This window comes from Macaca nemestrina, chromosome X, assembly GCF_043159975.1.
Source record: "Macaca nemestrina isolate mMacNem1 chromosome X, mMacNem.hap1, whole genome shotgun sequence".
Lineage (NCBI taxonomy): Eukaryota > Metazoa > Chordata > Mammalia > Primates > Cercopithecidae > Macaca > Macaca nemestrina.
Window position 1 is genome coordinate 80,563,556 of NC_092145.1, and position 26,121 is coordinate 80,589,676.

General features: G+C 38.2%; 1 long non-coding RNA gene across 1 annotated transcript in view; it reads right to left on the reverse strand.

Moving 5' to 3' along the window:
• Positions 1-433: 433 nt before the first annotated feature.
• The window catches only part of LOC139355367 (uncharacterized), a 92,877-nt gene continuing 67,189 nt past the window's right edge, over positions 434-26,121 (reverse strand). Inside the window, exon 3 of the long non-coding RNA XR_011618259.1 lies at positions 434-25,215. This is a non-coding gene — a long non-coding RNA (uncharacterized lncRNA). The remainder of the gene's footprint in view (positions 25,216-26,121) is intronic.

Consider the following 26,121-nt stretch of genomic DNA (forward strand, 5'->3'; position numbering starts at 1 on the left):
TGATGCACTAATTGCTCTATCTATCTATCTATCTATCTATCTATCTATCTATCTATCTATCTATCTATCTATCTATCTAATCTATCTATCTATCTGTCTGTCTGTCTGTCTGTCTGTCTGTCTGTCTATCTACATTATATAGCAAGGGAGGTTGTCCTGAATGTTTACAATGTATCTCTTACGGGATACCTCTTTATCCTGGAGGACAGCCTAATGCCTAAGAGTCCAACCCACTTGACCATGATCAGGTGTCCTTTTGATAAGAAACATGTTTATACTGGAAGATTCCCTTGTGGCTCTTCTCTGATCTCTGTCCAGTTTATTCCTATCAAGATAGTCACTCTCTAGGAAAGCTCTAACCAGGAGGAGAGTTAGATTCAGGTGTGATGGTCAGGTGAGACACAGAAGAGGCAGCACACACACACAAAAAGGATATATGAAATAACAAGCAGTTTTATTACTTACAGATCTCTGAGAGAAGAGGGCAGCATGCCTCACAGGGCAATTGGGAAATGGGGAGTTTTTCAAGATATGTATGCTCCAACAGTGGGTGAAGAGCAAGAAAGAGGGAGTGAGGAACCTAAGGGCCAAAGCCTTTATTGAGGTCCAGGATGTTACCCAAGCAGGTTTCCTAAGGAGAGTTCTAATTGTGGCTTTAAAACAAGCAGGCACATGCTCCATGGAGGCACGCTGTAACTGAGAGGTGGTCACTGTGGTGCATCTGCATAGTCAGTACAGAGTGTGGAGGTCTGTGGGTGAGTCAAGTAGGTTGTATTGAGCTATTCCAGAGCAAGATGGTCACCAGGAGATGGTTGCATAAGGCAGTTATCTGGATCAACCAAATTGAGGAACTAAGAGGAGATAGAAAACTGCAAACTGTTAAGGGTGGCTAAGCCCTGCTTCTGGCCTAAGAAAGTCCAATTTATGCTTAAAAAGGATACTGAGGCAACATAAAATTATAAATATTCACTAAACTGTTTTCCATAGCAGTCATACCATTCTTCCTACCAGTAGTGCACAAGAGTTCTAATTTCTTCACATTCTTGCCAATGCTTGTTATTTTCTGTTCTGTTTGTTTTGTTTTCAGAGTAGACATCCTAATGGGTGTGAGGTGGCATCTCACTGTGGTTTTGTTTTGCATTTTTCTAATGATTACTGATGTTGAACATCTTTTCATATGCTTGTTGGACATGTATATATCCTCTTTAGAGAAATGTCTTTTCAAATTCATTGCCCATTTTTCAATCAGGTTGGTTTTTTTGTTGTTTTGTAGAAATTCTTTATATATTCTTGATATTAGCTGATTATCAGATACATGATTTTCAAATATTTTCTCCTATTCTGTAGGTTGCCTTTTCAATTTGTTGACTGTCCTTTGATAGTTTTTTATTTTGATTCCGTCCAATTTATACCTACATTTACTTTTGTTGACTGTGTCTTGGTATTACTTATATCCAAGAAATCACTGCCAAATCCAATGTCATGAAGCTTTTCTTCAATATCTTCCTCTAAGAGTTTATAGTTTTAGCTCTTACATTTAGGTCTTTGATCCATTTTGAGTTAATTTTTGTATATGGTGTATACATTCTTTTGTATGTGGATTTCTAGTTTTCTCAACACCATTTGTTAAGGAGACCATCCCTTCCCCATTAAATAAACTTGGAACTCTTGTCAAATACCATCTGGCCAGTTCCATTGATGTTGTTGCAAATAGAACAGGGTGTCTATATTCAATAACTTAATTGTACATTTTAAAATAATGTAAAGAGTGTAATTGGATTGTTTGTAACCCAAAGGATAAATGCCTGAGGGGATGGATACCCCATTATTCATGACGTGCTTATTTCACATTGCACGTCTATATGGAAACATCTCATGTACCTTATATACACCTACTATGTGCCCAAAACATTTAAAAATGAAAAAAAATCCTTTGACCATATATGCAAGGATTTGTTTCTGAGCTCTCTATTACATTGGTCTATATGTGTGTCTTTATGCTTAATTTTTACATAAGTTGTAATCTTTGAAAGTCCTGTTTTAACTTACATAGGGACATATTAACTATTTTAACTGGAGGTTTGTTGGGTCCCATTTTATCAAGTCAATGTGTAAGTGCCAAAGACTTAATTTAATTCTAATTTTTAATTGATTATGCTGTAGCATCTATGCTCAATATTGAATATTTTAGATCAGTGGGTACTATAACCATGGAAAATGTAGGCAAGTCTACAGTAAAAGTGAAACATATGTGTTTTTCCTCTATTTTATGTTTGGTTACTTTTCTAAGATTATAAAGGATATAATGTTTATTGTTTCCTTGCTGCTGTTGCGATTCATCTCCAGACCCAGTGGGTGTAAGAGATCACAACCTTGGAAACCAGAGGTGCAATGCTTTATGGAAAAAAAAAGGGGGAGAGAGCACTTTATCCCTGCTCTGCTTAAGACCCCTGACGAGGTCATGCAATTGACTGAAGATAAAGAGCTCCAGGTATAACTATAATCTGAGCCCTAGGAATTGATTAAGCCTATGGAGCTTTGTTCATTGGTGCATTTTAGCAAGTGTTTATTATTTAGGTTTACATGATTATTATATACAATTTGTTATATAAATTTTTAGTAAATTTTAGTACCTAAATTTTGGATTTCTAATTGGGTCAAATTCTGGATGTGTGTGTGTATATATATATATATGAAATCCAAATTTTTTATATATTTTAATATACTTTGTATTTTTATAGTAATATGTATACACACATATTACTATAAAAATACAAAGTATATTAAAATATACAAAGTATTACATATTTATACATGTAATTTCTATTACCTTTTATTTTCTCCCTCTGTATTTAGGAGTTTTAGCTTTAGCTTTTTTTTTTCTTTCTCTACTTTTTTGTGTGTGAGGTGGAGCTTCTAGATGCCTAAAGCCACCATTTTTAGTTTTTGTCTCTTGTTGAAAACTCTGTGTGGTTTAGGTATTTACAGAGAGAGAGAGGGAAGGGGACCTGTAGCCTACTTTCAGGCAGCTTTACTTCCAAGCTTTTCGATACACCTTCCAGGAATTGGGGTTTGCACCTATGGAGCTATAGCAGTCTCTCCTTGGGACAGTTATCCTCCTTGTCTGAAGTGTCAATTCTTTTTCATTTCCCTTCCTCCCTACCTCCCTTCCTCCCTTCTCTTTCTTTTGCTTTGGTCTCATCTGCCTTTATTTTTTCCTTTAAGCATCTACCAAATGAAGTCCTAGGGGTCCTGAGCAGGCCTGTACAGAGTGGCAGCCACCCTCTTTAGAGGGTCCACACTGACCTCTGAGAGATCTGGGTCCATGTCCAGGAGAGTGACAGTGGCCTTATCGGTATTTTTGAGGTTCCAGATTTGTGAGCATAAGGCTCCTGGCATACAACAGCATTCAAGAAGTGCAGGAGATCAGAGTGGTGGGAGAAACTAGGGAACGGAGCAGGTCTTCTGAAAGGTTGGAAGGCTTTGCATAGCTTTGGGGGAGAATAGCTGAAGGCAGCTGTTTTCTAACCCTGAGGCAGAGGTCGAGGAGTAGGTACAAGGGAGTGTAGGGGACTTTATCTTAAACAGGCTTGTTTACTTATGTTGACCAGGAGCTGACCTTTGATCATCCACGTGTATGACGTTCCATGAAAGGGGAATAATAAATGTTAATTACCTACAGGTTGTGTGGGCTCCAGGTTTTTGGTATTGTGCCTGCACTGAATAAAATCAAGCAGCTCCAGCTTCTGAGGGCTGCTGCACTTTTGCCACTAGAGCCAGGCAGTTCCCTAACTGCTCTTACACTGCATACCTGTGTCTGAGTACTCATTTCATCTGTTGGTCGGCCAGGGTCTGTGAGACAGCCCTGGCAAAGAAGGTCCATGCATATTATTGAGGTATTTTATATTCCTCAATCAATTGCATGACCTTCTCAGGGGTCTTAAAGAGATCAAGGATAAAGTGCTCTCTCCCTCTTTCCTTTTTCATTGAGCATTATGCCTCTGGTTTCCAAGGGTGGGATCTCTTGCACACCCCTGGGTCAGGAGATAAACTGCAACAGTAGCAAGGCAAGCAACAACACAAGAACACCTTTTGCTGGGTGCCATGCCATGACCCTGAGGTGGAACTCCTCACACTTACTGTGTGTGGTTTGCAACACGAGGGTCTCCAAAGGGCACTCTTCCTACTCAACAGGGCAGGCTAAAATGTATGGTAAAATAGTAGCTTAGTTTGTCCCACCAATCAGTTCTGCACTGTCAACTGATCATCCTTACTCATCAGGCTTGTCCAATGACCCTTGGAGGGAAGTCACACCTTACTCTGTTCACAAGAACCTTTAATATATTAAAGCTAGTCAATGTAAAAATAGGTGCCCCAGGAGCATCTTCCTGGGATCTAGGCAAGTAACTCAACTCAGACCAGAACTTGGGGAGAACTCAACTTTCAAGTTCTAAATTTAGGGCTGGAATCCATGGCAACACCCAGCAAATACAACAAATAGCAATTTCAGCCACAGTGCAAGTGTATGCCAGAAGGTAGTAGTATGTTTTCAGGCTTCTGATGCCATCTGGTGAAACCAACTAGTAAGCCAAGAGAAGTCTAGTGGCATATTATCCCAGTGTGAGGCCAAACCACCCTGCTTGCTGCATGAAATGTTTTACAATATAGTTTTATCACTATTCAGGTATGGTGAGTCCAACAGATCAGATGAGGATTACCATTGAAAAGATAGTTTGTGATACAGATCCTAAGAAGAAAGGGCATACCACAACATGGGGGGCCATATGAGGAAGGAGTGAGGCCAGTCACGAGGCAGAGAGAGGGAGGGGAAATGTGAACAAAAGCCTTTATTGTGGTTTCCCAGGGAAAGAACAGGTGTGGAAGAGTAAGCAGGCTTATGATTGGCTAGTTTTAGCAGGTACTAGAGCATAAGGGTTGTCCCTAGTTTTCTAATACCTGGTCGTGGGTTGATCAGGATGGTTAGATAGTTGTCCAGAGTGTAAAAGACCAATAAAAGAGATGGTTGAGGGGTACGGGCTTTATAGTGGTTGATTTACATAGAAAAAGAACTCTAACAGGTCTGTTGTTTACTATTTTTAGGAATTGGACATATTTCCCTTTTTTTTTTTTTTTTTGAGACCGAGTTTTGCTCTTGGTGCCCAGGCTGGAGTGCAATGGTATGATCTCAGCTCACTGCAACCTCTGCCTCCCGGGTTCAAGTGATTCTCCCACCTCAGCCTCTTAAGTAGCTGGGATTACAGACATGCGCCATCACACCTGGTTAATTTTGTGTTTAGTAGAGATGGGGTTTTTCCATGTTGGTCAGGCTGGTCTAGAACTCCTGGCCTCAGGTGATCTGCCCGCCTGGGCCTCCCAAAGTGCTGGGATTACAGGCATGAGCCACCGTGCCCGACCCATATTTCTATATCTTATAGTCACCTGAATGCAATTATATACATACTGGTTTATAAAATTGTTTTAAAGTCATTAAAAATACATGCATTTATAATATATATTTAATTATACAATTTGTTTTGTTTTATTATACTTTAAGTTCTAGGGTACATGTGTACAACGTGCAGGTTTGTTACATATGTATACATGTGCCATGTTGGTGTGCTGTACCCATTAACTCGTCGTTTACATTAGGTATATCTCCCAATGCTATCCCTCTCCCTCTCCACACCCCACGACAGGCCCTGGTGTGTGATGTTCTCCACCCTGTGTCCGAGTATTCTCATTGTTCAATTCCCACCTATGAGTAAGAACATGCAGTGTTTGGTTTTTCATCCTTGTGACAGCTTGCTGAGAATGATGGTTTCCAGCTTCATCCATGTCCCTACAAAGGACATGCATCCTTTTTTATGGCTGCATAGTATTCCATGGTGTATATGTGCCAGTCTGTCACTGATGGACATTTGGGTTAGTTTCAAGTATTTGCTATTGTGAATAGTGCCACAACGTGTCTTTATAGCATGTGTGCATGTGTCTTTATAGCAGCAGGATTTATAATCCTTCGGGTATATACCCAGTAATGGGATGGCTGGGTTACATGGTATTTCTAGTTCTAGATCCATGAGGAATCCCCACACTGTCTTTCACAATGGTTAAACTAGATTACAGTCACACCAACAGTGTAAAACTGTTTCTATTTCTCCACATCCTCTCCAGCACCTGTTGTTTCCTGACCTTTTAATGATTGCCATTCCAACTGGTGTGAGATGGTATCTCATTGTGGTTTTGATTTGCATTTCTCTGATGCCCAGTAATGATGAGCATTTTTTCATGTGTCTGTTGGCTACATAAATGTCTTCTTTTGAGAAGTCTCTGTTCATATCCTTTGCCCACTTTTTGATGGTTTTTTTTTCTTGTAAATTTGTTTGGGTTCTTTGTAGATTCTGGATATTAGCCCTTTGTCAGATGAGTAGATTGCAAAAATTTTCTCCCATTCTGTAGGTTGCCTGTTCACTCTGATGGTAGTTTCTTTTGCTGTGCAGAAGTTCTTTCATTTAATTAGATCCCATTCGTCAATTCTGGCTTTTGTTGCCATTGCTTTTGGAGTGTTAGACATGAAGTCCTTGCCCATGCTTATGTCCTGAATGGTGTTGCCTAGGTTTTCTTCTAGGGTTTTTATGGTTTTAGGTCTAACATTTAAGCCTCTAATCCATCTCTAATTAATTTTTGTATATGGTATAAGGAAGGGATCCAGTTTCAGCTTTCTACATATGGCCAGCCAGTTTTCCCAGCACCATAAGGAGTCTTTTCCCCATTTCTTGTTTTTGTCAGGTTTGTCAAAGATCAGATGGTGGTAGATGTGTGGTATTATTTCTGAGGGCTCTGTTCTGTTCCACTGGTCTATATCTGTTTTGGTACCAGTACCATGCTGTTTTGGTTACCATAGCCTTGTAGTATAGTTTGAAGTCAGGTAGCATGATGCCTCCAGCTTTGTTCTTTTGACTTAGGATTGTCTTGGTAATGCAGGCTTTTTTATGGTCCTATATGAACTTTAAAGTAGTTTTTTCCAGTTCTGTGAAGGAAGTCGTTGGTAGCTTGATGGGGATGGCATTGAATCTATAAATTACCTTGGGCAGTATGGCCATTTTCACGATATTGATTCTTCCTATCCATGAGCATGGAATGTTCTTCCATTTGTGTCCTCTTTTATTTTGTTGAGCAGTGATTTGTAGTTCTCCTTGAAGAGGTCCTTCACATCCCTTGCAAGTTGGATTCCTAGGTATTTTATTCTCTTTGAAGCTATTGTGAATGGGAGTTCTCTCATGATTTGGCTTGCTGTTTTTCTGTTATTGCTGTATAAGAATGTTTGTGAATTTTGCACATTGATTTTGTATCCTGAGACTTTGCTGAAGTTGCTTATCAGCTTAAGGAGATTTTGGGCTGAGATGGTGGTTTTCTAGCTATACAACCATATCATCTGCAAACAGGGACAATTTGACTTCCTCTTTTCCTAATTGAATACCCTTTCTTTCTTTCTCATGCCTGATTACCCTGGCCAGAACTTCCAACACTATGTTGAATAGGAGTGGTGAGAGAGGGCATCCCTATCTTGTGCCAGTTTTCAAAGGGAATGCTTCCAGTTTTCGCCCATTTAGTATGACGTTGGCTGTGGGTTTGTCATAAATAGCTCTTATTATTTTGAGATACGTCCCATCAATACTTAATTTATTGAGAGTTTTTAGCATGATGGGCAATTGAATTTTGTCAAAGGCCTTTTCTGCATCTATTGAGATAATCATGTGATTTTCGTCTTTGGTTCTGTTTATATGCTGGATTACATTTATTGCTTTGCGTATGTTGAACTAGCCTTGCATCCCAGGGATGAAGCCCACTTGATCATGGTGGATAAGCTTTTTGATGTGCTGTTGGATTTGGTTTGCCAGTATTTTATTGAGGATTTTTGCATCAATGTTCATCAGGAATATTGGTCTAAAATTCTCATTTTTTGTTGTGTCTCTGCCAGGCTTTGGTATCAGGATGATGCTGGCCTCACAAAATGAGTCAGGGAGGATTCCCTCTTTTTCTATTGATTGGAATAGTTGCAGAAGGAATGGTACCAGCTCCTTCTTGTACCTCTGGTAGAATTTAGCTGTGAATCCATCTGGTCCTGGACTGTTTTTGGTTGGTAGGCTATTAATTATTGCCTCAATGTCTGAGCCTGTTATTGGTCTATTCAGGGATTCAACTTCTTCCTGGTTTAGTCTTGGGAGGGTGTGTGTGTCCAGGAATTTATCCATTTCTTCTAGATTTTCTAGTTTACTTGCATAGAGGTGTTTGTAGTATTCTCTGATGGTAGTTTGTATTTCTGTGGGATTGGTGGTGAAATCTCTTTTATCATTTTTTATTGTGTCTACTTGATTCTTCTCTCTTTTCTTCTTTATTAGTCTTGCTAGTGGTCTTTTGTTGATCTTTTCAAAAAATCAGCTCCTGGATTCATTGATTTTTTTGAAGTGTTTTTTGTGTCTCTATCTCCTTCAGTTCTGTTTTGATCTTAGTTATTTCTTGCCTTCTGCCACCTTTTGAATGTGTTTGCTCTTCCTTCTCTAGTTCTTTTAATTATGATGTTAGGGTGTCAACTTTAGGTCTTTCCTGCTTTCTCCTGTGGGCATTTAGTGCTACAAATTTCCCCCATACACTGCTTTAAATGTGTTCCAGAGATTCAGGTACGTTGTGTCTTTGTTCTTATTGGTTTCAAAGAACATCTTTATTTCCGCCTTCATTTCGTTATGTACCCAGTAGTCATTCAGGAACAGGTTGTTCTGTCTCCATGTAGTTGAGCGGTTTTGATTGAGTTTCTTAATCCTGGGTTCTAGTTTGATCGCACTGTGGTCTGAGAGACAGTTTGTTATAATTTCTATTCTTTTACATTTTCTGAGGAGTGCTTTACTTCCAACTATGTGGTCAATTTTGGAATAAGTGCATGTGGTGCTGAGAAGAATGTATTTTCTGTTGATTTGGGGTGGAGAATTCTGTAGATGTCTATTAGGTCCACTTGGTGCACAGCTGAGTTCAATTCCTGGATATCCTTGTTAACTTTCTGTCTCGTTGATCGGTCTAATGTTGACAGTGGGGTGTAAAAGTCTCCCATTATTAGTGTGTGGGAGTCTAAGTCTCTTTGTGGGTCTCTTAAGGACTTGCTTTATGAATCTGGGTGCTCCTGTATTGGGTGCATATATATTTAGGACAGTTAGCTCTTCTTGTTGAACTGATTCCTTTACCATTATGTAATGGCCTTGTCTCTTTTGATCTTTGTTGCTTTAAAGTCTGTTTTATTAGAGACTAGGATTGCAACATCTGCCTTTTTTTGTTTTCCATTTGCTTGGTAGATCTTCCTACATCCCTTTATTTTGAGTCTATGTGTGTCTCTGCACGTGAGATGGGTCTCCTGAATACAGCACACTGATGGGTCTTGACTCTATCCAATTTGCCAGTCTGTATCTTTTAATTGGAGCATTTAGCCCATTTACATTTAAGGTTAATATTGTTATGTGTGAATTTGATCCTGTCATTATGATGTTAGCTGGTTATTTTGCTTGTTAGTTGATGCAGTTTCTTCCTAGCATCGATGGTCTTTATAATTTGGCATGTTTTTGCAGTGGCTGGTACCAGTTGTTCCCTTCCATGTTTAGTGCTTCCTTCAGGAGTTCTTGTAGGGCAGGCCTGGTGGTGACAAAATATTGCATTTTTTATTCAATTCTGAGCTGATGTTGATGCTGTATGGAAATGCTAAGTTACAGACTGACTTTTTATACTGAAAATTTGTTGAAGTGTTGTATCTAATCTAGGAGCTTTGGGGCTTTGAGGTTTTCTATGTATAAAATCATGTTGTCTGCAGAGTTAGTTTTACTTCTTTTCCTATTTGGATGCCTTTTCTTTCTATTAGCTGATTGCCCTAGGTGGAACTTCCAGTAGTAGTATGTTGAATAGGTGTGGTGACAGTGAACATCCTTGACTTGCTCTGGTCATAAAAGGAATGCTTCCAACTTTTGCCAATTGATTATGAGGTTGGCTGTGAGTTTGTAACACATGGGTCATTATTTTGAGATATGTTTCTTCAATGCCTAATTTGTTGAGGGTTCGTAACATGAAGTAATGTTAAATAAATTGTTTCTGCATCTATAGAAATGATCATGGTTTCAACTCTGCTTATGTGATAAATCATATTTTTTTCCCTAAGTTCTGTATGTTGAACCAACCTTGCATCACACAAATATAGCCTCCTTAATCATGGGGAATTTGCTTTCTAATATGCAACTGGATTAGGTTTGCTAGTATTTTCTTGAGAACTTTTCCTTTTAAGCTCATCAAGGATATTCGTCTGAAGTTTGTGTTGTCTCTGCCAAGTTTTGGTATCAGGATCATGCTGGCTTCACAAAATGATTAAAGGAGGAGTTCTTCCTCTTTGATATTTTGGAATAGCTTCACTAGGCATTTCACCAGCTCTGTTTTACATATCTGGTTGTATTCAGCCATAAATCCATCAGGTCCAGGTGGGGTTGGTAGGGTTATTACTGATTCAATTTCAAAACTGGCTAGTTACTTCTTGTCTGCTGCTAGCTTTTGAATTACTTTACCCGTTTTCTGATTCCTCTGTTTGTGATATAAGCTTGTTATATTGAGATACGGAACTTGTTAATTTCTGCTTTAACTTCATTATTTATACCAACATAATTAAGTATCAAGTTGTTTAATTTCCATGTAATTGTATAGTGTTAAGTAATTTTCCTTGTGTTGATTTCTATTTTTATTGTGTTCTGGTCCAAATATGTTTAGTATGATTTTACTGTTATTTGAATTTGGTGGATTGTTTTATGACCCACTGTGTAGTCGACTATAGAGTATGTGCTGTGTGCAGATGAGAAGAATGTGTACTCAGTGGTTTTCGGGTGGAGATTAATATGGATGTCTGATAGGTCCATTTGGTCAAGTGTCAAATACAGGACTAAAATATCTGTTAGATTTCAGCCTCAGTGATCTCATAGTGTCAATGGGATGGCGAAGTTTCCCACTCTTACTGTCTGCTTATCTAAGTCTCTTCATAGGTCTGTAGGAACTTCTTTTATGAACACACATGATTCTGTGTTCAGTGCATATATAGTTAACTCTTCTTGTTGAGGTGAACCCTTTACCATTATAAAATATCTTTCTCTGCCCTTATTGATAATTGCTGTTTTAGTCTATTTTCTATGAAATTAGGATAGCAATCTGTCCCTCCTCCTTTTTCCTGTTTGCTTGGTAGACTTTTCTCCATCCTTTTACCTTGAGTCAATGGGTGCCATTACTTCTGAAATGGGTTTTAGGAAGACAGCATACAGTTGGGTCTTTTTTATCCAACTTGCCTCTATCGTCTATTAGGACAGTAGCCTATTTAATTTCAAACTTAACACTGATATGTGGATATTTGATTCTGTATTACTATTAGTTGGTTGCTCGTTATTCTGCAGAGTTAATTGTGCATTTGGTTTATAGTGTCAGTGGTCTGTGTACCTAAATGTGCTCTTTTGGTGGCCAATAATGGTCATTCCTTTCCATATTGAGAACTCAGTTAAGGATCTCTGGTAAGGCAGGTCTGGTGGCAATGAAATGCCTTGGCACTTCCTTGCTTGTAAAGCATCTTATTTCTCCATCTATAAAGCTTAATTTGGCTGAATATGAAATTATTGGTTGGAATTACTTTGTATTAAAAATGCTGAATATAGATATGCATATCTTCTGGCTTGTAGGGATTCTGCTGAAAGGTATGCTGTTAGCCTCACGGGCTTCCATTTGTAGTTTACCCAGGCCTTCTCTATAGTTGTTTTGGACATTTTCATTCATTTCAATCTGATAACTGTCTGGGGGACGGTATTTTGCAGTGTTCTCAGAATTTCCTGAATTAGAATTTTGGTCTCTCTAGAAAGGCTGTGGAAAAAATTCATGGGCAATAAACTAGAAAGTTGCTTGCTTTCTCTGCCTCTTTCAGGAATGTCAGTGACTCATAGGTTTGAATGCCATATTTCATAGAGATTTTGTTCAGTTTTTAAATTTTTAAAAGTATTTGTCTGACAGCAAATTCAACTAATCTTAGAGCTCTGAGATTCTCCTTAGCTTCATCTACTCTGTTAATACTCCCAATTACATTTGTAATTATGTAGTGTGCTTTTCAGCTCTACCAGATTTTAAAATGAACATTTCAGTTTTCAACATCTGTATTGTTTTATTGTGTTCCTTAAATTCCTTAGGTTTCAACTTTCTCCTGAACCTCAATGATCTTCATTCATACCCATATTCTTTACCCTATGTCATTTAACCCATCTCAGCCTGGTTAAGAACCTCTCCCAGAGAGCTATTGTGGCCCTTTGGAAGTTAGAAGACATTATGGCTTTTCAAACTGCCAGAGTTCTTGCAGTACTTCTTTCTCATGTATGTGGACTAATATTCTTTCAATCTTTGAAGATGCTGTGCCTTGTATGATGTTTTTCTTTTATCTTCTTCAATGCCCTTGGGGATTGATTGAGGTGTAAAGTGGGTTCAGTTGACTGGCTTCATTTCTGGAAGGTTTTAGGGGACCAAGGCTCACCTCCGGATTCCTGGGCTGCATGCTCTAACTCTGGGGAAACAGGGTCAAGAAAGGAGGCTGTGTTCTGTGGTCCCTCAAGGTTAGAAACAAGGTGAACTGGAGAGGCTGATGTGTTCCTGTTACACTGTTCACAGTATTCAAATAGGGGGTGGCATCCATAGTATTTCACTGGGTTGGCAGTGGGATCCAGGCTCACTTGTTCATGCCAACAGCCTCAACAGCATGGAAGTGTGTACATGTGTCAGATGGGGAGGCGCACTGGAAGAGGAGGTTTTAACATCGCCCATACTAGAACTCATGCCACTGGCTGCAAGATATAAGGCCCTGGAGGAGGCTAGTTGTTGCCACCCATGTGCACATTTGCACTTGGGGCAGAATGGCAGGTGTGGAGTTGCTGGTGCCCATTCACACCAGTAACAAGAAGGGGTGAGGTTACCGTTGTTCATGCACACAATTGCACAGGTGATGGCAGAGCAGGAGCGGGATTACAAACACCTATAAACACATTTATGCTGGCAGCACTCAACCTGTGGAGTCTGGTCTGCTGGAGCTCTCTGATAGGCCAAGTTTAGTTTCAATACATGCATTGGTGTTCACATTCGGTTTTGGTTAGTGTTACATTGTCATATAATTTTAAGTCAGGTAATGTGATTACTCCAGCTTTGTTCTTTTGGCTCAGGATTACTGTCTATTCTTTGTCTTGTTCCTGTTTCTGTGAAAAACTAACACTGGCATTTTGAAACTATAGATTGCTATATGTAGTATGGGTTTTTAACAATATAACTTCTCCCACTAAATGAGCATGCAGTATCTTTTCATTTATTAGTGTCCTATTCAATTTCTATCAATGACTCATAGTTTTCACTGTAGATACATTTTACTTGATTGGTTAAGTTTCTTCCTATGTATTTTATTTGTATCTATTGGGATATTTATAATTCTTTCTAATATGAATGTCCTTATTTGTTTCTCTTTTATACTTGGTCTAACTAGAACTCCCAGTAATGTGGTGAACTGAAGTGCTGAACATGGGCATTTTTAACTTCTTCCAAATCTAGCAGTATGCTTGTCAGTTTTCCTTGCTCAAAAGGACAGTGTAAGTTCAACTGCCAGTCTATTGAGATATCTTATAGTCCATATCCAATTTTGTGATAATTTTTAATAAAATATTAAATTTATAAAATACTTTTTGGACATCTATTACATTATAGTTACTGACTTTGTTATATGACATAAAACTAACTGATTTGCACAGCTTGAACAATCCATGCATTCCTAACATTAATCCACCTTGATAAGTATGAATTATATTTTTAGTGTGTTGAATACAGTTTACTAGCATCTTCTGGATTTTTCCATCTGTGTGAATCAGACATATTTGCCTTCTGGGGTTTATTGTTGTTTGGGGGTTTTTGGACCTTTTCCTTTAGTTATCAGGGAAACACTGGCCTTGTAGAATGAAACTCAAAGTATTTGCTCCTTTTCCATTCTTTGAAATTTTGCTTAGTTGGTCCTCTCTTCCATTCTTCTTTCCTTCCTGTATTCCATTAAGTAATGTTTTTCTGATAGTATATTTTAATTCCTTGCTTTTATTTTCCAGAGTTTTTGCATGGTTGTTGTCAGGAGGCTTGCAAAAAACATCATATAACCAATAATTTTAAATTAATGACAAGGTATCTGTAATCACAAGGAATGACTAAGAGAAAACCAAAGAACTCCACACTTTATCTCCACCCTACATGCTATGATCTTATCTTGTTATGTTTATCTATCTCTAATATTTTTGTAGTTATAATTTTAATAGAATTACCTTTTAGTCTTCCTACTAAAAATGAGTTTACATACCACAATCACAGTATTATTCTATATTTGTGTACCTCCTCTTTCTATGAGTTGTAAACATTCAGATGTTTTCTTTTTGCTGATTAATGTCTTTATTCAGAATGAATTACTCTTTTTAGCATTTCATGTAAGACAGGCCTGATGTTGACAAAAATTCCTCAGCTGTTGTGTGTCTGGTGTTTATTTTTCAAGTTTGAAGAATATTTTGCTGGATTTCATATCCTGATTTGGCAGGTTATTTCCTTCAGCACTAAATATGTCATCATACTCCCTCCTAGCCTGTAAACTCTTCACTATCGGATGTATCAGAGCTCCTTTATACATTATTTGCTTCTGTTTTCTTGCAGCTTTTAGGACCATTTAAATTTTTCTCTACCTCTGAACATTTGATTGTTACATTCCTTGACATAGCCTTATTTTGGTTGAATCTGCTTTTGTTTTTTACTGTCTTCTACCTGGGTAATAACATCTAGATATACACATACATAGCTCACTGCAACCTCTGCCTCCCGGGTTCAAGAAATTCTCGTGCCTCAGCCTCCCAAGTAGCTGGGACTACAGGCATGAGCCACCACACCCAGCTAACTTTTGTATTTTTAGTAGAGATGGGGTTTCACCATGTTGGGCAGGCTCATCTCGAACTCCCGACCTCAGGTGATCCACCCACCTCGGCCTCCCAAAGTGCTGGGATTATAGGCGTGAGCCACCATGCCCGGCCTATTTCTCTAAACTTTCAACTCCAAACTCTCCCTCTTAAACAATGATAACTCTGAGATTTGTGCTTTCAAGATTATTTTCTTCACCTTGTAGGCATGCTTCATACTTTTTTGTTCTTTTTGCTTCTTTCTGCACTCACTGTGCATTTTCATATAGCCTGTCTTTAATAATATTGATTCTTGTTCTGCTGTATCAGTTTTGCTGTTGAGACCTTCTGGTGCATTTGTCCAGTCAATCATTATTTCTCAGTTCCAGTATTTCAGTTTGGTTACCTATTGTTTCAGTATTCATTACATTTCAAATTCCTGAATTGCTTTTCTGCATTATCATGGTGTTTGCTATTTTCCCAAAACGTTTCTCCTGAATTCTTACCCTGACATCACACACATCAGCATCTCATTACGGTCGGTCAGTGGCTACTTCGGTTGTATATGTGAGATCATAGTTCTTAGCTATTTTGAGTTTCCTGTATGAGACAACATAACTACATCACTCCAAAACTAGATCCCATAGTCCTTTTGGAGATGCCACGTCTCCTGGATGGTCTTATGCTTGTGGAATTTCTCCAGTGTCCAGGCATTTAAGAGTGAGGTATTTATTCCAATCTTTGCAGACTGCTACTTCGTAGCTGCCCTTCTTCACAGGGCGTCCCCAAAATTAAATGTGATTGTGGTGTTTTATCTAAGAATGTGGTCACTGCAACCATTTCATCACTAGAGGGCGCCCTAGGACCAGGAACAGAGTCAGGCTTAAGGCCTCCCACATACACAGCCTCGGTGGACCTGGGGAATACAAGGGTAGAACTGCCTGGGTTACTAGGCAAATTATCTCACTATTTCGTTCCCCCAACAGGAATAAGCCTCTGTGTACTCAGTTGACAAGAGTTGAGGAAGGGTTACTCAAGTCCCCTACTATTACTGTATTGCAGTTTCTGTCGCTTTAGGTCGCTTACACTTTGCTTTATATATTTTGGTGTTCTGCTGCAGGATGTATATTTACGATTTTTATACCCTCTTCCTGAACTGACCCTTCGTAAGTATTTACTACATAATACTTTGTCTCTATTCACACCTTTTCACTTAATACATATTAAGTGAAAATTTTCTGTTATCTGATACAAATACAGATGCTATTTATTGATTTCCATTTGAAACCTTTTTGCATCCCTTCACTTTTAGTCAATGTATATATAAATTAATTTTTTACATACACCATATAATTGGGACTAATTATCATTATTATTATTTTGAGACAGAATTTCACTCATTGCCCATGCTGAAGTGCAGTGGCCTGATCTCGGCTCACTGCAACCTCCACCTCCCAGGTTCAAGCGATTCTCCCGTCTCAATCTCCCAAGTAGCTGGGATTACATGTGCATGCCACCAAGTCCGACTAATTTTTTTGTATTTTTATTAGAGAGGCGGTTTCATCACATTGCTCAGGCTAGTCTCTAACTCCTGACCTCAGGTGATCCGCCTGCCTTGGCCTCCCAAAGTGCTGGGATTACAGGCGTAAGCCATTGCGCCCAGCCGATTTTTAAAATATCCACTGAGTCACTCTCTTTTCTTTTTTTGGGGATCCTAGAGCAATATTATTATTGATAGGTAAGAAATCACTACTGACATTTTGATTTGTACTTTTTTGTCGTTTTGCAAATTATTTTTCTTCCTTCTCCCATTGTGGTTAAGTGACTTTATTTGGTAGTATCTCATAGATAAAAGTATATTTAAACAGATAATAATTTTCATCATAAGGAATATAAACAGCCAATCAATTTTATACTTCAATTCCCCCACATTTTGACTTTCTCATGTCTATTTTTATATTGGCTATATTTTATGATGCTGCTGTACTTACTTTTCATAGACTTGCATCTTACTCCTTGTATTATGGATATGAGGCTTAAGTAAAAGAGTATTAATTTATTCTGAATTTGCCTATCTTTTTGCATTGGCCACTGAGGTCTGTAATGTCAAACTTTCTCTTTGGACATTAGCACATTTTTCTTCAGGATAAAGAAGTTAGATTTTTTTTTTTTGAGACAGAGTCTTGCTCTGTTGCCCAGGCTGGAGTGCAGTGGTCGGATCTCAGCTCACTGCAAGCTCCGCCTCCCGGGTTCACGCCATTCTCCTGCCTCAGCCTCCCGAGTAGCTGGGACTACAGGCGCCCGCCCCCTCGGCCGGCTAGTTTTTTGTATTTTTTAGTAGAGACGGGGTTTCACCGTGTTAGCCAAGATGGTCTGGATCTCCTGACCTCGTGATCCACACGTCTCACCCTCCCAAAGTGCTGGGATTACAGGCTTGAGCCACCGCGCCCGGAGAGAACTTAGCATATCTTGAATGACAGTCTAGTGATGAATTCTCACCATGTTCTCTTTTCTTTCTGTAAACGATGTTCTCTCAGTCTTTCAAAGAAATCTTCTGTGGTTATAGTATTGTTGGTTTTTTCCTTTAGCATTTTATGTCACTTCACTCCCTCCTGGTATGTACAATTTCTGATCAGAGGTCTGTTAACAATTGGAAGTATATAATGTTATTTGCTTTCCTCTTGCTGTTTTCAGTGTCCCTTCTCTTTGTAGTATGTTTTTGAGATTATATATATACGTTGGGGTATTCTTATTTAAACAATCTATTTGGTCTTTAACATTGTTGTACCTGAATAGTAGTACTTTCCTCTACATTTGGAATGTATTCTGTTATTTCATTGAATAAGCTTTACTGTCCTGGAAATTCCAAAACTACCACTTGACCAACAATGATTATTTAATTTGCTGCTTGGACGTTATTCTCTATATCCTGTAGATATTCTCTAGACCTTTTCGCTGTATTTTTTTAATCTCTACAGATTCTCCAATACCCTATCTTTAAGATCACTATTTTTTTATGCTTGATCCATTCTGCTATTGACATCCTCTAATAATTATTTCAGTTGAAACAATTATTTCTCACTTGCAATATTTGGTATATTTTATTATTTCACTCTCTTCATCAAGTTTCTAATAAATTCTTGGATTTCTTTTCTGCATTATCTTGGGTTTTGCTACATTTCCTTAAAATTGCATTTATGAATTCTCGATTCGAGAGTTCAAACATTACCATCTCATTAGGGTTGGCAACTGGCTCCATGCTTTCTCTGTTCAGGGTAGTCATGGTTATTGGCTTGCTGCTGTTTCTTGTAGACGTATGCCTATAGTTTGACATTGAACAATTATATATTTATTGCAGTCTCAGCTCTCTAGCTTCTTTTGGTCTTCCTAGAGTATGTTTTCTTAGATATTACTTGTAGTTCTCTGTCAAGACTACTTAATCTGTGAGTGCTACCTGTTTTAGATTTGACTCAGTTCTCACAAACATTTGGAGCATTGCCCATCCCATATAGGGATCCCAAAGTCAATCCTCTGGCCGTGCAGGAAGGTTGCATAGGCATTTGTGCAAAGAACTATGAACTCTGCCTAATACATTATAGTGCTGCTGAACAGCCACTCTGACTTGGCAACTACGTTGTTTGACGTAAAGATAATTATTTTTCAGGCTGGAGTAGTGAATCTCAACTGGCCCAATTGTCTTTCACTGCCATCATGGGATTTTCTTTCTACAGGCACACACAATACTTCCCATGTGTTAAGCTACAAATAGCTTTTCAACAAAAGAAATCAAGATGGTGAAGAAGCTGTCTGTGTGCCAAAATCTCACATTTATCCCATGTTGAACTGGTGAATGTCGATAAAATTTTCTGCACATTATGGCAGATACATAGGAGTCTCATAAATACAGAAGAAGCCTTTTATCATCTGCTCCAAGTTTTTCACTTCTCTGTAGTCTAAGGAAATGTCTCAGCCTCAGATTTCAGTTCTGGGATATAACTTGTGATAATATTGGTGCTGGATATATTACTGAAGTTCTACGGGGGTGAGTAAAACCAGAGTGTTTTTACTCTGAGATTTTGGTGACCCATTATGTTCTTGATGTCACACCTTATATATATTTATATCACATATGGCTAAACGAATTGTTGTAATTATTAATAGTTCTGTAGATGGACATCATGGCAGGTGCCCATAATACCATCGAATCAGAAGGCTGAGGAAGGAAAACTGCTTAAGCCCAGAAGTTTCAGACCAGTCTGAGCAACATAGCAACAGCCATCTCATTAAAAAAGTTTTGTATTAACGTTAACAATAAAGATACACGTTATTTGTACACCACCATTACAGTATGTCAGTACTGTGAATTTGAGTTTTTACTTACCTTTTACCAGCGAGTTTTATACATTCATGTTTTTGTGTTATGCATGAGCTGCTTCTTTCAATTTGAAGAATTCCCTATAACATTTCACTCGTTTTAATGAATAATGAGAGAAAAAAGGTGAAGTCTTCAATATTTCTGGATCCGTTAATATTTTCAGTTTATTTTCCAGATATATTAAAATTCTGTATAGTTTCATCCAAATATTGGAATTTAGGAATCATTCCAGATAATTTTCCCTGTCCTTTATTTCTCTGTTCCACCCTTCCTTTGCTAAGTGTTCACATTATCATTTTTCTATCTCTTGCTTATAAGTTGTTACCCTCCTGTATTACATTAAAACCATTTTTCTAGGTGCTTTACATATTTCCATATTATGTTAAAATAAAAATTCACAAAATGCTGCAAATACAATACAGTTTACACATACCACTCACCCAATTCTCCCCAATGGTGATATTTTCCATTAACATTGTACAATATCACAACCAGCACACTGACACTGGTGAAATGTGCATGTTTACATGACATTTTATCACATGTATACATTGTTGTAACCACTGCATGAATCAGAATGCAGAATTAATCCATCATTAAAAACGTACCCCTTCCACTAGTCTTATAATCACATACGACCCTAACTTCCACCATCCCTAACAGATGACTATGAACAGTGTTCTCTAAACTATTTAATTTCATCACATTAAGATACATAAAAATAAGCATTATATTACAACATGAAATGGGTTTTTCCTTCAGAATTGAGAATCATCTAAGAATTATTTGTATAGTAATAGTTTATTCCTTTTAATTTTTGAATTGTATCACACAATATGGAAGTAACAGACTTCTTTAACTGTTTACCTGGTGAATAACATGTGAGTTGTTTCCAGGTTCTATTACAAATAAAATTTCTGTGAACAGTCAAGTGCAGGTTTGGTCTACACATAAATTTTCAGTTCTATGAAATAGCCCATGAGAGTAATTGCTAAGCCTAACTGTATGTGTGTGTTTAGTTTTAAAAGAAATTGCCAAATTATTTTCCAGTGTGGTGTGGTATACAGTTTTATATTCCCATCAGGAATAAAGATTCAATTTTTTCTGCATGCTTCTCAGCCTTTGGAATCATGATGTTTTAACTATTTCAGCTACTGAAATAAATCTGCTGTAAGCCAGGTGTGGTGGCTCACACAAGTAATTCCAGCACTTTGGGAGGCTGAAGAAGGTGGATCACCCGAGGTCAGGAGCTCGAGACCAGTTTAGCCAACATGGAGAAACCCCTCTCTATAAAAATACAAAAAAAAATTAGCTGGGTGTGGTGGCGGGTGCCTGTAATCCCAGCTACTAGGGAGGCTGAGGCAGGAAAATCACTGGAACCTGGGAGGTGGAGGTTGCAGTGAGCCGAGATCGCACCACTGCACTCCAGCCTGTGTGACAGAGGCAGACTGCGCCTCAAAAAAAAAAAAAAAAAAAAAAAAAACTTCCTTAATGTCTCATCATAGTATTAATTTCCATCATGTCCTTATTGACATTTCCATATCTTCAGGATAAAGTTCTTTCATGACTTTTGCTCATTTTCTAATTTAAAGCTTTGGATTTTTAATATTGTCATTTGAGAATTATGTAAATATTCTAGCCATAAGTCCAAAGTTGGATATGAGATTTGAAAACAAAGGGCCAGGCACAGTGGCTCACACCTATAATCCCAGTACTTTGGGAGGCCGAGGCGAGTGGATCACCTGAGGTCGGAAGTTCGAGACCAGCCTGACCCACTTGCAGAAACCCCGTCTCTACTAAAAATAACAAAAAAATTAGGCGAGTCGTGGTGGCACGTGCCTGTAATCCCATCTACTGGGGAGGCTGAGGCAGGAGAATCACTTAAACAAGGGAGGCAGATGTTGCGGTGAACCAAGATCGTGGTGAACCAAGATTGCGCCATTGTACTCCAGCCTGGGAAACAAGAGCGAAACTGTATCAAAAAAAATAAAAATAAAACATCTTCCATGAATATAGTATTTTCATACTATTTATGGGTATTACGCAAACTAAAAGCATTAAACTTTGATGTCCTTCCCTTTTTCAATTTATTTCCATTAATGAACTATCCTTCTGATGCTGAAATCTTTTTTTTTTTTTTTTTTTTTGAGATGGAGCCCAGTTCTGTTGCCCAAGCTGGAGTGCAGTGGTGCAATCTTCACTCACTGCAACCTCCGCCTCCCGGGTTCAAGCAATTCTCCTGCCTCAGCCTACAGGGATTGGGATTACAGGCATGCACCACCACGTCCAGCTAATTTTTTTGTATTTTTAGTAGAGACGGGGTTTCGCCATATTGGCCAGGCTGGTATCGAACTCCCGACCTTATGTTCCGCCTGCCTCGGCCTCCCAAAGTACTGGGATTACAGGCGTGAGCCACCGCACCTAGCGATGCTTAAGTCTTCTAATCCACAAATATGAGATGTCTTTCCACATACTTAGATATTCCTCAATTCCTCTGACAACTATTTTGTGGTATTCACAGTTCATGCTGGATTTCACTTTATCCCAGACTATTCTGCCTTAATAATATTGTAAATAAAAATGTTTCAATGATTTCACTTTTGACTTCTTTAATAATTATAGAAATACAACTAATTTTTGGATTGTAATCTTAAATCACAAAAACTTGCTGAGGTGATCATGTTATTGGAATCCAAATTTATTGGATCCACTGGGGTTGTGTATGTACAAAATCATGTCATCTGCAAAAGGTTTTGCTGCTTCCTATTTAAAAATTTTTCCTTCTTTCCATATGCAATGCAATTAATGTCACAGAACCTCCAGTACACTGTAGAACAGAACTGGCAAGACTGTTTTATCCTGTCCTTGCTCCTCATCTTACAGAGAAAGCATTCTTTAAATATTAAGTGTAACATTAGTTTTGAGGGGTTTTTTTTTCTTTTCTTTTCTTTTTAGAGACAACAGGGTCTCACTCTGTTGCTCAGTCAGGAGTAAAGTGGCATGATCATAGCTCATTGTAACCACGAACCTCAGCGTCCCAAGTAGCTAGGCCTACAGGCATGTGTCACCACATCTGGATTTTTTTATTTTTATTTTTTAAGATACAGAGTATCCTTACATTGCCTAGGCTGATCTCAGACTTCTGGCCTCAAGTAATCCTCCTGCTTTGGCTTCCCCAAGTGCTGGGATTAAAGCCATGGCACCAAGTTCTAGGTGTCAGTTCTTAAAATATGCCCTTTACTAGGTTGTGGTTTATTTCTTAGTTTACCAAATACTTTTCCACAATCTATTTTTTTTTTCTTTCGCTTTTTTTTTTTTTTTTTAACATAGTCTTGCTGTGTCAGCCAGGCTGTAGTGCAGTGGCACAATCTCTGCTCACTGCAACCTCCACCTCCTGGGTTCAAGTGATTCTACTGCCTCAGCCTCCCGAGTAGCTGGAATTACAGGCGCCTGCCACCATGCCCACGTAATTTTTGTATTTTTAGTAGAGATGGGGTTTCACCACGTTGGTCAGGCTGGTCTCGAACTCCTGACCTCAAGTGATCTGCCCACCTCAGCCTCCCAAAGTGCTAGGATTACAGGCGTGAGTCACTGTGCCCAGCCCATGGCTATTATTATAAAGTCAAAAACAAACAAACAAAAAAAACAGATTCTGGTGAGGTTACAGAGAAAAAGGAACACTTACACACTGTTGGTGGGAGTGTTAGGATTACAGCGTGAGCTTCTACTCCCAGCCATCCACAATCTATTGAGATGACCACGTTGTTTTCTTCCTTCAGTCTGTTGCACTAATCATTTCCAGCTGATGAAATAATGTTGCATTCCAGGGATACATTGTACTGGGTACTGGTGTACATTCCTATTTATATGTTACTGTATTTGGTTTGCCAAAATTTACTAGAAAATTTTGCAGATCCACTCATAAGCGATATTATCACAGTTTTCCCTGCATATGATATGTTTCACTTTGGTATCTAGATAACAATACCCTCATTGAACCAGTAAAAAATATTACATGCTCTTCCAAGTTTTTAAAACGTTTTTATCGAATTGGTAATTTTCATGTGTTTGGTAAAATATACAAAAGAATTCATCTGAACTGGGGAATTTACGTGTGTGTCGGAGCAGGGGTGAGAACTTTTAAATTACCAATTTATTGTCTTCACTTTGTTCTTGAACGAGTTGTGGTAGTCAGTGTCTTTCTAGGAATTTGTCTATTTCCAGAAAGATACTTGTTAAAATATTAATCCCTTGTATGGATTAAGGTCATTAGGAACATCACATTTTACATTTCTCATTTTTGTAAGACTTTATTTTATAAATAAGTCAACGCAATGTACTTTTCCTAATATTTTCACCTTCCCAAATAATCAAATGTTAGCTGTGTTTCTCAATTATTTTTAATTCTCTATTGACACACTAAACTTTATTACCTTTCTGCTTTAATTTGCTCTTTTTTTACTCTATTTTCTAAAGTTGGAAAGTTAGGTTAGAATTTGAAGTACTTCTCATTACAATGTTCATAGCTATTAATTTCACTGTAAGCACTGCTTTACACATCTCACAGAATTTGATATGTTGTTTCTGTTTTCATTCACCTCAAAGCATTTTCTGATTTCCTTATAAATTCTCCTGTGACTTGCTGGTTATATCACTTTTTTTTTTTTTTTGGGGGGGGGACAGAGTCTTCCTGTCACCCAGGCTGGAGTGCAGTGGTGCGATCTCACCTCACTGCCACTCGCCTCCTATGCTCAAGTGATTCTCATGCCTCAGCCACCGGAGTAGCTGGGACTACATGCACACACCACCATGCCTTGCTAATTTTCTGTATTTTTATTAGAGACAGGGTTTCACCATGTTGGCCAGGCTGGTCTTAAACTCCTAACTTCAAGTGATCCACCCTCCTTGGCCTCCCAAAGTGCTGGGATTACAGGTGTGAGCCACCACACTCAGCATAACACTTTTTAAATTTGCACAAGTATGTACAGTTCCTATCTCTGTGTTATTTCTAATTTCATTAAACTGTAGCCATTCTAAAAGGTGTAAGGTAATATCTTGCAGTTTTGATTTGCAACTCACTAATGATTAGAGATGTTGAGCATTTTTTTCACGTATCAATCGGCCACTCATGTCTTCCTCTGAAAAATACAAGTTGAGGTCCTTTTCTAAAGATAGTTGGTTTCTTGCTATTGAGCTTGGGTTTCTTACATATATTGGATATTAGCCCCTTATCAGACATATGATTTGAAAATGGTTTCTCAAAACCCGTGTCTTCACTCTGTTAACTGTACCCTTTGCAGTGCAGATGCTTTTTAGTTTGATGCAACTCAAGTTGTCTGGCTGTTTTTGCTACCCATGCTTTTAAGGATGTATCCAAGAAATCATTGCCCAGAACATCATCACAGAGCTTTTCCCCTATATTTTCTACTAGTAGTTTTACAGTTTCAAAGGCAACATTTCAGGCTTTAATCCATTTTGATTTTTCCATATGCTATGAGAAAAGGGTCCAATTTCAAACATATATACAGATATCTCAAAACAATTATCTATCTATCTATCTATCTATCTATCTATCTATCTATCTATCTATCCTCTCCCCATTCTTTGTGCCACTTTTGTCAAAAATCAATGGTATGAAAATGCATGAGTTATGTCTGGGCTATGCTGTTCCACTAGTCAGTGAATCTGTTTTTATATGCTGGTACCATAGTTTTTTTGATGATAATGGATTACAAAATCAGGTAGAGTGATGCCTCCAGCTGTGTCCTTGTTGCTCAAGATTACTTTGATTATTTAATGTCTTTTGTAGTTCCATATAAGTTTTAGAATTTTTTAGTACTTCTGTAAAAAAATAAAAAGAGACATTGAAATACTGATTACACAGAATCTGTATGTTTCTTTTGGCAGTACGAAAATTATAACAATATAAATTTCCCAATCCATGTACAAAGAAAAATTTCTATTTTTGTAATCTTCAGTTCGTCTCATCAATGTTTTCAGTATACAGATCTTTAACATACTTGGTTAAATTCATTCATAAGTTTGTTTACCTAGTAAATAGTGTAAATGTCATTAGCTTCTTGATTACTTTTTTGAAATAGTCTGTTCTTAGTGTAAAGAAATGCTACAGACTTAATTGTCGATTTTGTACATGGTACTTTATGGAATTCATTTTATTAGTTCTATAGTTTTTTTTTTTTTTTTAAATGGAGTCTTTAACATTTTCTAGCTGTAAGATAATCAGGATCGACAAGTTTTTTTCTTCTTTTCCTACTTAGAGGTCTTTTATTTCTCTTGCCTAAACGCTCTTGCTATGACTTCCAGTACAACACTGAATAGAAGGAAAAAAACTGGCATCCATGTCTTTCTTGTTCCTGATCTTAGAGAAAAAGCCTTCAACTCTTCAGTGTTAAGATTTCAGCTCTGGGCCTGTCATATATGGCCTTTAATGTGTTGAGACATCTTCCTTTTATACCTAACTTGTTCAGGTTTTATTATGCAAAGATGTTAAGTATTGGGCCAGGCACAGTGGCTCACGCCTGTAATCCCAGCACTTTGGGAGGTCGAGGAGGGCGAATCACCTGAGGTTAGGGGTTCAAGATCAGCCTAGCCAACAGGGTGAAACCCTGTCTCAACTAAAAATACAAAAGTTAGCTGGGCATGGTGGCAGGTGCCTGTATAATCCCAGCTGCTGGGGAGGCTGAGGCAGGAGAACCCGGGAGGCAGAAGTTGCAGTGAGCCAAGATA